The 12,500-nt window shown below is 43.9% G+C and overlaps 1 long non-coding RNA gene across 2 annotated transcripts in view; it reads right to left on the bottom strand.

The window, feature by feature from the left end:
* LOC138854555 (uncharacterized) overlaps positions 1-12,361 on the bottom strand; it is a 517,178-nt gene extending 504,817 nt beyond the window's left edge. For both annotated transcript variants that reach the window (XR_011393750.1, XR_011393751.1), the window contains exon 1: positions 11,969-12,361. This is a non-coding gene — a long non-coding RNA (uncharacterized lncRNA). The remainder of the gene's footprint in view (positions 1-11,968) is intronic.
* Positions 12,362-12,500: the final 139 nt, after the last annotated feature.

Raw genomic sequence — 12,500 nt, 5'->3', positions numbered from 1 at the left:
ACAATATTTCGTCATGGTTCATATTGTTCAATTCTGGCAGAGATTTTGTAACTCTTCTTTGAACATTTTCTAACTTGTGTGTTTTTGTTAGGTGTTGGCACCACACAGCTGCTGCATATTCCAATTTTTGGCTACACAGAGTTATACAAGCAATTATAAACAATTTTCTTAACATTTCATTATCCATATATTTGAAAACTATTTTAAAGTTTGTCAGTTTAGCAGATGAGTTTCTCACAATTTCATTTATATGATCATCCGGTGACAATTTTCGGTCAATAATAATTCCCCTTTTCTGACACTTTCAATATTATGTCACAGTCTACATTCTTCATGTGGCCTGATTTTACTTTCTCCCATTTCGACTACATAACTTTTTTTTTTAACATATCGGCCGTTTCCCACCGAGGCAGGGTGACCCAAAAAGAAAGAAAAATCCAAAAAGAAAGAAAAATATTTTCATCACTTAACACTTTCACCATCACTCATACATAATCACTGATTTTGCAGAGGCGCTCAGATACGACAGTTTAGAAGTCCTTCCAAGCTGCCAGGATCCCAAACCCCTCCTTTAAAGCGCAGGCATTGTACTTCCCATTTCCCGAACTCGATTCCGGCTAACCGGTTTCCCTGAATCCCTTCACGAAATATTACCCTGCTCACACTCCAACAGCTCGTCACGTCCCAAAAACCATTCGTCTCCATTCACTCCTATCTAACACGCTCACGCATGCATGCTGGAAGTCCAAGCCCATTGCCCACAAAACTTCCTTTGCCCCCTCCCTCCAACCTTTTCGAGGACGACTCCTACCCAGCCTTCCTTCCCCTACAGATTTATACGCTCTCCAAGTCATTCTACTTTGTTCCAGTCTTCTTAAATGACCAAACCACCTCAACAACCCTCTTCAGCCCTCTGACTAATACTTTTATTAACTCCACACCTCCTAAATTCCACACTCCGAATTCTCTGCACAATATTTACACCACACATTGCCCTTAGACAGGACATCTCCACTGCCTCCAACCGCCTCCTCGCTGCAGCATTTACAACCCAAGCTTCACATCCATATAATAGTGTTGGTACCACTATACTTTCGTACATGCCCTTCTTTGCCCGTCTTTGTCTCCACAGATATCTCAACGAACTATTTACCTTTTTTCCTTCATCAACATACATTTATCTACATTATATTTATTTACATTAAATTCCATCGTCCATCTATCATTCCATGTGCTTAATGTGTCCAGATCTTCTTGTAAAGGAGTACAGTCACTTTCATTATTAATTTTACATAAGATTTTGTCATCATTTGTAAACATATTCATATACTTTTTAATTCCTTCTGGTAAATCATTTAAAAAAATTAGAATGATTACTGGAGCAAGAACAAACCCTTGTGGCACCCCACTTGTGAGGTCCTCCCATGCAAACACTTTTCCTCTTATAACTACTTCTATTTTTTCTTTCAAGGAAAAAGTCTCTCATCCACTGTAATACTGGACCTTTAATTACTCCCAAGTTTTGCAGTTTCTAAAGTCTTCTTCCACGGTGAACTCTAACAAAATCTTCCTTAAAGTCCATGTAAATACTATCTGATCATCCATGTCTTGCTTGAACAATGTAACTATTGTAATAACTGTACAGATTTAATATTCACGAATGTACAGACAACTAAATTGTTTACTACTCAGTATGTTATTATTCTCGAAGTGCTGAATCCATTTTAATTTCATTTTTACAATAATTTTCCAACACTCGTCAACAAAGATGGCGCCTATAGTTAAAGGGTCTTTAAATAACAAAAAAGGCACAATACCGTGACTGGAACGATACACAAATAACCCGCACATAAAAGAGAGAGAAGCTTACGACGACGTTTCTGTCCGACTTGGACCATTGACAAAGTCAATGGTCCAAGTCGGACCGAAACGTCGTCGTAAGCTTCTCTCTTTTATGTGCGGGTTATTTGTGTATTGTGTATTAAAGGGTCTTTCCTGTCACCGTTTTTAAATATGTTCACAATATGTGCCATCTTCCACGTGTCTGATAATTTACCTTCCTGAAGTGAAATCCTAAAAAAAAAAAAATCGAACTGGATAATATAACTCATTTGCATATTCTTTTAAAAGCCAAAGTACTGTACCGTCTTGCCCTTGATTTTTCTTATCATCTAATAGCAGTTTATTTACTTTCTCTTCAGTTATTTCAGTCTCCTATAATTCAACTCTGGAACTAAAATATCCTTCATGAAATATATTTTTTTGTGAGCACACTCTTAACTCCAGAAATATAATCCATATTAATAATTTCCTTCTATTTTTCGGGTGACATCACTCACATAAAACTCATTCCCTACAAAAACAGGCAGAACCTTTGTTTTTTTCCAAAATGAGGCGGTTGACGTCTGTCCTCGGCGGTGTGTGTGTGTACTCACCTATTTGTGGTTGCAGGGGTCGATTCATAGCTCCTGGCCCCGCCTCTTCACTGATTGCTACTAGGTCCTCTCTCTCCCTGTTCCATGAGCTTTATCATACCTCGCCTTAAAACTATGTATGGTTTCCGCCTCCACTACGTCACTTTCTAGGTTATTCCACTGCCTGACTATGACTGAAGAAATACTTCCTAACATCCCTTTGATTCATCTGAGTCTTCAACTTCCAATTTTGACCTCTTGTTTCTGTGTCCCATCTCTGGAACATTCCGTCTTTGTCCACCTTGTCTATTCCGCGCAGTCGTCATCATGTCTTCCCTGACCCTCCTGTCCTCCAGTGTCGTCAGGCCGATTTCCCTCAACCTTCGTAGGACAATCCTCTTAGCTCTGGGATTAGTCTTGTTGCAAACCTTTGCACTTTCTCTAATTTCTTGACGTGCTTGACCAGGTGTGGATTCCAAACTGGTGCTGCATACTCCAGTATGGGCCTGACGTAAATGGTATACAGAGTCTTGAACGATTCCTTACTGAGGTATCGGAATGCTATCCGTAGGTTTGCCGGACGCCCGTATGCTGCAGCAGTTATCTGATTGATGTGTGCCTCAAGAGATATGCTCGGTGTTATACTCACCCCCCAGATCGTTTTCCTTGAGTGAGGTTTGCAGTCTTTGGCCATCTAGACTATATTGTGTCTGCGGTCTTCTTTGCCCTTCCCCAATCTTCATAACTTTGCATTTGGCAGGGTTAAACTCAAGGAGCCAGTTGCTGGACCAGGCTTGTAGCCTGTCCAGGTCTCTTTGTAGTCCTGCCTGATCCTCGTCCAATTTGATTCTTCTCATTAACTTCATATCATCTGTAAACAAGGACACTTCTGAGTCTATCCCTTCCGTTATGTCATTCACATATACCAAAAACAGCACAGACCCTAGGACTGACCCGTGTGGAACCCCGCTTGTCACAGGCGCCCGCTCTGACACCTCGTCACGTACCATGACTCGTTATTGCCTCCCTGTCAGGTATTCTCTGATCCATTGCAGTGCCTTTCCTGTTATGTGTGCCTGATCCTCTAGCTTTTGCAGTAACCTCCTGTGAGGAACTGTGTCGAAGGCCTACTTGCAGTCCAAAAAAATGCAGTCGATCCACCCCTCTCTCTGTCTTATTTCTGTCACCTTGTCATAAAACTCCAGTTGGTTTGTGACACGGGATTTTCCTTCCCTGAAGCCGTGCTGGTTGTCAATTATACACTTGTTTCTTTCCAGGTGCTCCATCACTCTCCTCCTGATGATCTTCTCTATGACTTTGCATACTATACACGTTAGTGATACAGGTCTGTGGTTTAGTGCCTCATGTCTGTCTCCCTTTTTAAAAATTGGGACTACATTTGCCATCTTCCATACCTCAGGGAGTTACCCAGTTTCAATGGATGTGTTTATCTTTGTTAATGGCACACACAACATCTCTGCTCCCTCTCTAAGGACCCACGGAGAAATGTTGTCTGGTCCCACCGCCTGTGAGGTGTCAAGTTCACATAGCAGCTTCTTCACCTCCTCCTTGGTTATGTGTACCTCATCCAGCACTTGTTGGTGTACCCCCCTGTTCTGATTTCCTGGAGACCTACTGGTTTCCACTGCAAATACTTCTTTAAATCTCGTGTTGAGCTCCTCACATACCTCTCGGTCGTTTCTTGTGAGCTCCCCCATCACCCTTCCTCAGTCTGATTACCTGGTCCTCCTGATGTGGCTATACAACAGCTTCGGGTCAGACTTGACTTTCGATGCTATGTCATTTTCATATTGTCGCTGAGCCTCCCTTCTTGTCTGTGCATATTCGTTTCTGGCTATTCGGCTAATCTCTTTGTTTTCCTGAGTTCTGTCTTCTGTACCTTTTCCATTCTCTAGTACACCTAGTTTTTGCCTCCCTACACCTTTGGGTGAACCAAGGACTCGTTCTGTTCTTCCCATTATTTCTGTTTCCCTTGGGAACAAACCTCTCCTCTGCCTCCTTGCATTTTGTTGCCACATAGTCCATCATTTCTTGTACTGGTTTTCCTGTCAGTTCCCTCTCCCACTGAATGTCTTGCAGGAAGTTCCTCATGCTTGAGCAGTTCCCCCTTTTGTAGTTTGTTTTTTCCCATCCTGTCCCTGCCACTCTCTCCCCTTGAAGCTCAACTATGTAGTCAAAGCACAGAACCACATGATCACTAGCTCCTAGGGGCCTTTCATACATGTGTGTGTGCGTGTGTGTTGCCAGGGCCGTAATCATGTTTGAAATGTAGCATATGTAGGACTACGTTGTGTCATTTGTTTACAAAATAACCCAAATTTATTAATAGTCTTCAACTTGCAACTACACAAGAAGTGTTAAGGGGAAAAACAAATGCAGTATAATGTGATCCTTGACAAGGATCACAAAGTTCACTGTGTGGTCGAAAAGTTGTTAATAAAGGATAGTCTTACACGTCATATGTGATCTCTATCCATCGTGTACGTATTTTATGCTATTTGTCTCCATCATAGAAGATATATATAAGTTTGTGGCTTATACCTTTTATGGTGTATCATGTAACCAGGTCAACAACCGAAGGAAATACCCGGAATGATCGGGAGGAAAATGCATATATCTAACACAATGGAATGAACTCTGACCCCATGAGTCAGAGGGTGACCTATGTCGATAAAATCAATACGTGACCCAAATAATTCTCAAGAGCTTGGTCGCATAAGCTTAAACCACTAGAGAACTAGAGTGTGCACGACAGCCGAGATAAATAAGACTAAGGACATATCAACACACTTGTTGAAGGTCCGTCAAGTAAAAATGAGCAGCTTCCAGCAGTGTGTGATCAAGGGCGGAGGACAAACAGCGCTACCGCTGGCCAGGGTGCCTCACTCGATAGCCATATAGATTTACGAGCCAGTTATTGCTCTTATTGAGTCAATGGTTGGCACTCGTCTACCCTAACATGAATACTTCTCTCAGGTATGAATGGGGGTTGACTTTCATTTATCACCATTTATTACCTGCTTCTGGAAGCAAGCAAGGTTGGCCAGTCATACAAGTGCCATCCATGTTACTATCATACTCAGATATAATTGTACAGTTACCTTTACAATATTTGCACCTGATATACTAAACCTCATGGGTTGGAAGGTACTCAGTTTAAGACTCCACAAATAACAATTCCCAAATTCATCATGATAAAAATAAAGAAAAATAACTATCACTACTTGCTTATTCCCTCAGGCGAGTACTCCCGTCCGTACTCTCCCCCGTCAACATTTTCTAGCCCTATTATTTCGTTAGTACTCAAGTTCAAGTCATAAAATTATGTGGATATGTATGTGCATTTAAAAATGTTTACATTTTTTTGCGCTCACGTTACTCATCGTCAGTAGGAGGCTGAACATCCCTCATGATGAATCGGAATTTCTCATCTTCAACAAACGTTACGCACAACCTCCTCCAGGAGCTATTATAATTGTAGACAATATTTAGGGAAGAAACATATACTGTACCTTCAATACCACTTTATACGTAACTCAAGGTTTGGTCATTGTTTCGTCCGTCAGTCTAGAATAACTTTGCCTTGTTTCCTCAACTTTACATGTGCCCACTGGATTGGTTTAAAGCCTGTCAACTGCACAAAACTCATTGTGTGTCTCACCTGTTCACATCCAATTAAAAAAGCTTTAATCTCTAAAATAAAGATGTACACCCAATGGCCACATTATTAGGTACACCTGTGCACCTACTCGTTAATGTAATTATCTAATCTTGCAATCACGTGGCAGCACCTAAATACACAGACATGGTCAAGAGGTTGTTGTTCAAACTGAACATCAAAATGGGGAGGAAATGTGATCCAAGTGGCTTTGACCGAGGAGGGTTGTTGATGCCAGACGTAGTGGTGTGAATATCGCAGAAACTGCTGACTTACAGAGAATGGTGTGAAAAATACAAAACATGCATTGAGCGGCAATTCTGCGGTAATGAGAAAAGTCAGAGTGACCAAACTGGTTCAAGCCGACAGGAAGGTGACACTAACTCAACAGTTTCAGAATCGAACCTTTAAGTAGATAGACTACAGCAGCACTACTGTCAGTTAACAGGAAACTGAGGCTACAGTGGCCACAGGGTCACTAAAACTGAACAGTTGAAGGCTGGAAAAACGTCGCCTGGTCGGATGAATTGCGATTTCTGCTGAGACATGCAATGGTAGGGTCAAAATTTGACGTCAACCTTTGGGATGTAATGGAAAGTGAGATTCGCTGCATGAATGTGCAGCCAAAATAACTGCACCAACTGAGTGATGCTTTAATGTCAACATCTCTAAGGAATGTTTCCAGCACCTTGTCGAATCCATGCCACCTCTTAAGAATTTGGGCTATTTTGGGGGGCAAAAGGGAGGCCCTACCAAGAAGTAGGAGGGTGTACCTAATGAAGTGGCCAATGAATGTACGTATATGCTCGCTAATCTACCTGGACACTATTTATACCTCTTTTTCACCAACAATGAAAACACATTTTTTCAGTCCTTCATACGTCACACTCCCTATCCCAGAAACCAAACCTATACATGTCTATTAAATCTATTAAGTTCACAGGCTTCTTTAAGCCGGGTGCTTTAATGTGGGTCCAACGCAGTTTGGCACCTTTCCAACACATCACCATCCATAAACTAGAAGTTACCTTGTAGATACACATGAAACGTTCACCATGTATTTGTGTGGTACTCCTGTCATTTCTTATTTATAACCCCTATAAGATCCCTCTCCATATCAAATGTTTTTAGTGCATAATATACAACCCAATCAGAGCCCGGTCATTACATAATAATTCGACAACGAAAAATCAATGTCCATTTTCTATCCAGCCTTCGGTTTATCAGTTTCCATGCACGAGTTTACGTCCACTTATATATGCAGATCAATTTCAAAAGCAGGTTCACCGTGAAAGCATAGATCCCTGAAGCTCCTGTTAGTGACCATCTCACCTCAGGACTTCTTACCCTGGTATCACTTCCCATTTTTTCTCTCAAGTAAAATGTTTTTCATTCGTTTTAATAACTCACTCTTTCCTCCCCACACTCTTATATGGGAAACTATCGAAAAATCTAAAACTCCACAGCTCATCCAGTCATCCTGCATCAGTGCCATCTGTGTGACTATTGTAATACCAATACGAGATAGATATTCAGGTTGTCGTTGGATTTAGAACAAACTTTACATCAGCCCACATCAATCCAGTTGTTAAACTTTCGTTTAATGATAGCAGCTTCTAGTGTCCTTTCCTCCACACACTGGCCATTGATCGTATCATGGATGTCTTACCGAAAATGATTGAACGTCAGGAGACAATGACCCACCGAACTTCATCTCAACCACTCTCTCAAATTGTAGATACCGTAGTTCCCACCTCCAAAGCTCAAGTCCTGCTGGCCTGTTTACCCTGATTCCCTCTTATCTTACCATGCTCACACACCCACAGCACATCAACTCCCTTGACTGACTCTTCCCAAGTAACACTCTACTCCTCCCCCGCCCCGACCAGGGCGAAAACGATCATTGTTGACTCAAACTTTCTGGTAACCTTCATTGAGAACCATAATGAATACTTAAAAAAGTAGTTTACAATATGTAATGGTTATTAATGCTATTAACTATACTCTCTAGTATTAAAAAAGATACAATATACAAACAATAATATTGTGAAATCACGCCAGAAGCAAACCTATACAAGAACGTTAATGTAGAACAGTATTTCATAGACTATATAATTCTCTAGGTCAAATTTTTTTCAAATTTTTGACCTTCACTATTCACACCAGGGATGTGTCTATTTGACTGCCACCCAGGTAATAAACAGTTTGTTTAAGGCTACTGACACTACTATTGGGTAATGACCAGTTTTTAGGTTAAGTTAACTAAACCCATAAAAAACGTAGGTCTAACAACAAACAAGCATACCGAAAATAAGTACATCAATACCGGTTTACATCTGGGTACCCGGCAGCAAGTGAATTAGTCTCGGCCTTACGCAAATGATTTCCAGAGCATCTCCTGGAAGTGTAGGAGATGAGAAGAGCAAAGTAGCGCAGAATCCTGCGTTCCCAGCGCAAGTCTGAACTTGATAGCAAGTTCCAAGGCATCTTCGAGACTCGCAGGCGACATAAACGGAACACTATATCTTAAGAGTGTCCAAACATGCAGCCTCTCAGATGCACCTCCATTAAAACCTTATATGACCTGACAAATCGCTTCGCTGTTTAGAAGATATCTGAAATCTCCAAACTGTATCCACATTTTGCGCTGTATAGAAGCATGAATCTGTTTTTGTTGTCTATTGATTATTTTAATCATGGGGGAGCGCTAAACCCGTAGGATTATACAGCGCATGTGGGGGGAGGGAAGGTATTCAAATCCAATTCCCTAGATCAAGAGCCCCTCAAGAGCATCAAGGAACCTTCCTTGCGGGGAGTTTTCTGTTGACGAGAAGGACAGAAGAGCAGGCTCCTAGGATCCCCGCCTGACACCTTGGAAGACTAAGTAATAAACCCTTTAAGAAAGGCTCCTCAATGCCGCTGAGAAGTGTTTTATCTGTGGAACTGGTTCAGCGTTTCTTTGGATCAAGCGAGACTGCCTCCCATTCCCCCAGGAGTTGCGTAGCCCCTACGGCTCTAGCGCTCTCACATTATTTCATCGAGTGACACCTAATGTTTCTCATCGCCACCCAGTGTATCTTACCACCCGATTATTCCACAGGGCGGCGCCACCCAGTGTATCTTACCACCACATTATTCCACAGGGCGGCGCCACCCAGTGTATCTTACCACATTATTCCACAGGGCGGCGCCACCCAGTGTATCTTACCACCACATTATTCCACAGGGCGGCGCCACCCAGTGTATCTTACCTCATTCCACAGGGCGGCGCCACCCAGTGTATCTTACCACTTCATTATTCCACAGGGCGGCACCACCCAGCGTATCTTACCACCACATTATTCCACAGGACGGCGCCACCCAGTGTATCTTACCACCACATTATTCCACAGGGCGGCGCCACCCAGTGTATCTTACCACCACATTATTCCACAGGGCGGCGCCACCCAGTGTATCTTACCACCACATTATTCCACAGGTTGGTGCCACCCAGTGTATCTTACCACCACATTATTCCACAGGGCGGCGCCACCCAGTGTATCTTACCACCACATTATTCCACAGGGCGGCGCCACCCAGTGCATCTTACCACCATATTATTCCACAGGGCGGCGCCACCCAGTGTATCTTACCACCACATTATTCCACAGGGCGGCGCCACCCAGTGTATCTTACCTTATTCCACAGGGCAGCGCCACCCAGTGTATCTTACCATCACATTATTCCCCAGGGCGGCGCCACCCAGTGTATCTTACCACATTATTCCACAGGGCGGCGCCACCCAGTGTATCTTACCACCACATTATTCCACAGGGCGGCGCCACCCAGTGTATCTTACCTCATCATTCCACAGGGCGGCGCCACCCAGTGTATCTTACCATCACATTATTAAACAGGGCGGCGCCACCCAGTGTATCTTACCATATTATTCCACAGGGCGGCGCCACCCAGTGTATCTTACCTCATCATTCCACAGGGCGGCGCCACCCAGTGTATCTTACCATCACATTATTCCACAGGGCGGCGCCACCCAGTGTATCTTATCATTATTCCACAGGGCGGCGCCACCCAGTGTATCTTACCATCACATTATTCCACAGGGCGGCGCCACCCAGTGTATCCTACATTACACAGGGCGGCGCCACCCAGTGTATCTTACTACCACATTATTCCACAGGGCGGCGCCACCCAGTGTATCTTACCACCACATTATTCCACAGGGCGGCGCCACCCAGTGTATCTTACCACCACATCATTCCACAGGGCGGCGCCACCCAGTGTATCTTACCACCTCATCGTTCCACAGGGCGGCGCCACCCAGTGTATCTTACCACCACATTATTCCAGAGGGCGGGGCCACCCAGTGTATCTTACCACCACATTATTCCACAGGGCGGCGCCACCCAGTGTATCTTACCACCACATTATTCCACAGGGCGGCGCCACCCAGTGTATCTTACCACCACATTATTCCACAGGGCGGCGCCACCCAGTGTATCTTACCACCACATTATTCCACAGGGCGGCGCCACCCAGTGTATCTTACCACCACATTATTCCACAGGGCGGCGCCACCCAGTGTATCTTACCACCACATTATTCCACAGGGCGGCGCCACCCAGTGTATCTTACCTCATCATTCCACAGGGCGGCGCCACCCAGTGTATCTTACGATCACATTATTCCACAGGGCGGCGCCACCCAGTGTATCTTACGATCACATTACACAGGGCGGCGCCACCCAGTGTATTTTAGCACCACAATATTCCACAGTGCGGCGCCACCCAGTGTATCTTACCACCACAATATTACACAGGGCGGCGCCACCCAGTGTATCTTACCACCACAATATTACACAGGGCGGCGCCACCCAGTGTATCTTACCACCACAATATTCCACAGGGCGGCGCCACCCAGTGTATCTTACCACCACAATATTCCACAGGGCGGCGCCACCCAGTGTATCTTACCACCACAATATTCCACAGGACGGCGCCACCCAGTGTATCTTACCACCACAATATTCCACAGGGCGGCGCCACCCAGTGTTTCTTACCACCACAATATTACACAGGGCGGCGCCACCCAGTGTATCTTACCACCACAATATTACACAGTGCGGCGCCACCCAGTGTATCTTACCACCACAATATTACACAGGGCGGCGCTACCCAGTGTATCTTACCACCACAATATTCCACAGGGCGGCGCCACCCAGTGTATCTTACCACCACAATATATATTCCACAGGGCGGCGCCACCCAGTGTATCTTACCACCACAATATTCCACAGGGCGGCGCCACCCAGTGTATCTTACCACCACAATATTACACAGGGCGGCGCCACCCAGTGTTTTTATCCTACATAATACGAGTGAGATTTTATTTCACGGGTGGGGGAAAGCGTTAAACACTGAGGGGTGTTACAGCGCCTTGGGGAATGGGAGACGATCCAAGCAAAGGGCGGATAGCACCAATTCCTTGGATCAAGATCATTAAGGGAGGTTGCTCCGATTCCTTGAATTAAGAGCCCTTCATCACGGCCAAGACATTTTGCACAACGGAGTCCATATTAATGGTGACATATTGTAGTGTGTGTGTGTGTGTGTGTCATGGGAATTAACACACAATATATCTCTTGAAAATTAGACACGTATGAAACATCTGCGTATCTTTAACGTAGACGTTTCGCCATCCAGTGGCTTTATCAATACAAATTCTAGGACATAATTTGACTAGAGTAAAACTATATACAAAAGGTGAGGTAATCAGTCCCTCAGCCTTGGATATGGTCTGCTCTTCACAGATGTGGCATATGTGTCAAATTTTCATCTTGTCGGTATTGTATACCATTCATATACAAAACATCTCTTACCAGTCTCTCTCGTGGACAGTGTTGACGACTACAGATTCCCTCAAGCACTCACCACACGGACCTCTGACATTACCACAACCTAACAAAATTGTTATCTTTTCCATCAGCATATTTTCAATATTTTAACAATACAACACTAAAGAAGAACAGCACAATACTACAGCAGAACAGCACAATACTACAGCAGAACAGCACAACAACAAATACTGGTTATACTTTCTATACACAAATAACCCAACGTTTCGGTCCGACTTGGATCAGCAACTCGCCACACACTGTGTCACTACATAATGGTCCAAGTCATTCTTGTATGTGCGGATATTTGTGTATTGTTACAGTCACGGTATTGTGCCTTTCTATTCTTTATATACTGTTTAATCAAAAGGACTCCGCTAAAATATCACACACGAGAGACATCACTCCTTAAGTTGTCTCTCACAATGAATTTGCTCAGATGGTTCAAGGTTTTGGTTGGTGTGTTAGGTTTGAAGCCTATCGACTACGGGATGGTCATTATGACTGTTCGTCATCT

Source organism: Cherax quadricarinatus, chromosome 4 (assembly GCF_038502225.1).
Source record: "Cherax quadricarinatus isolate ZL_2023a chromosome 4, ASM3850222v1, whole genome shotgun sequence".
NCBI classification, from domain to species: domain Eukaryota; kingdom Metazoa; phylum Arthropoda; class Malacostraca; order Decapoda; family Parastacidae; genus Cherax; species Cherax quadricarinatus.
This window is presented reverse-complemented; position numbering and strand designations above follow the sequence as displayed.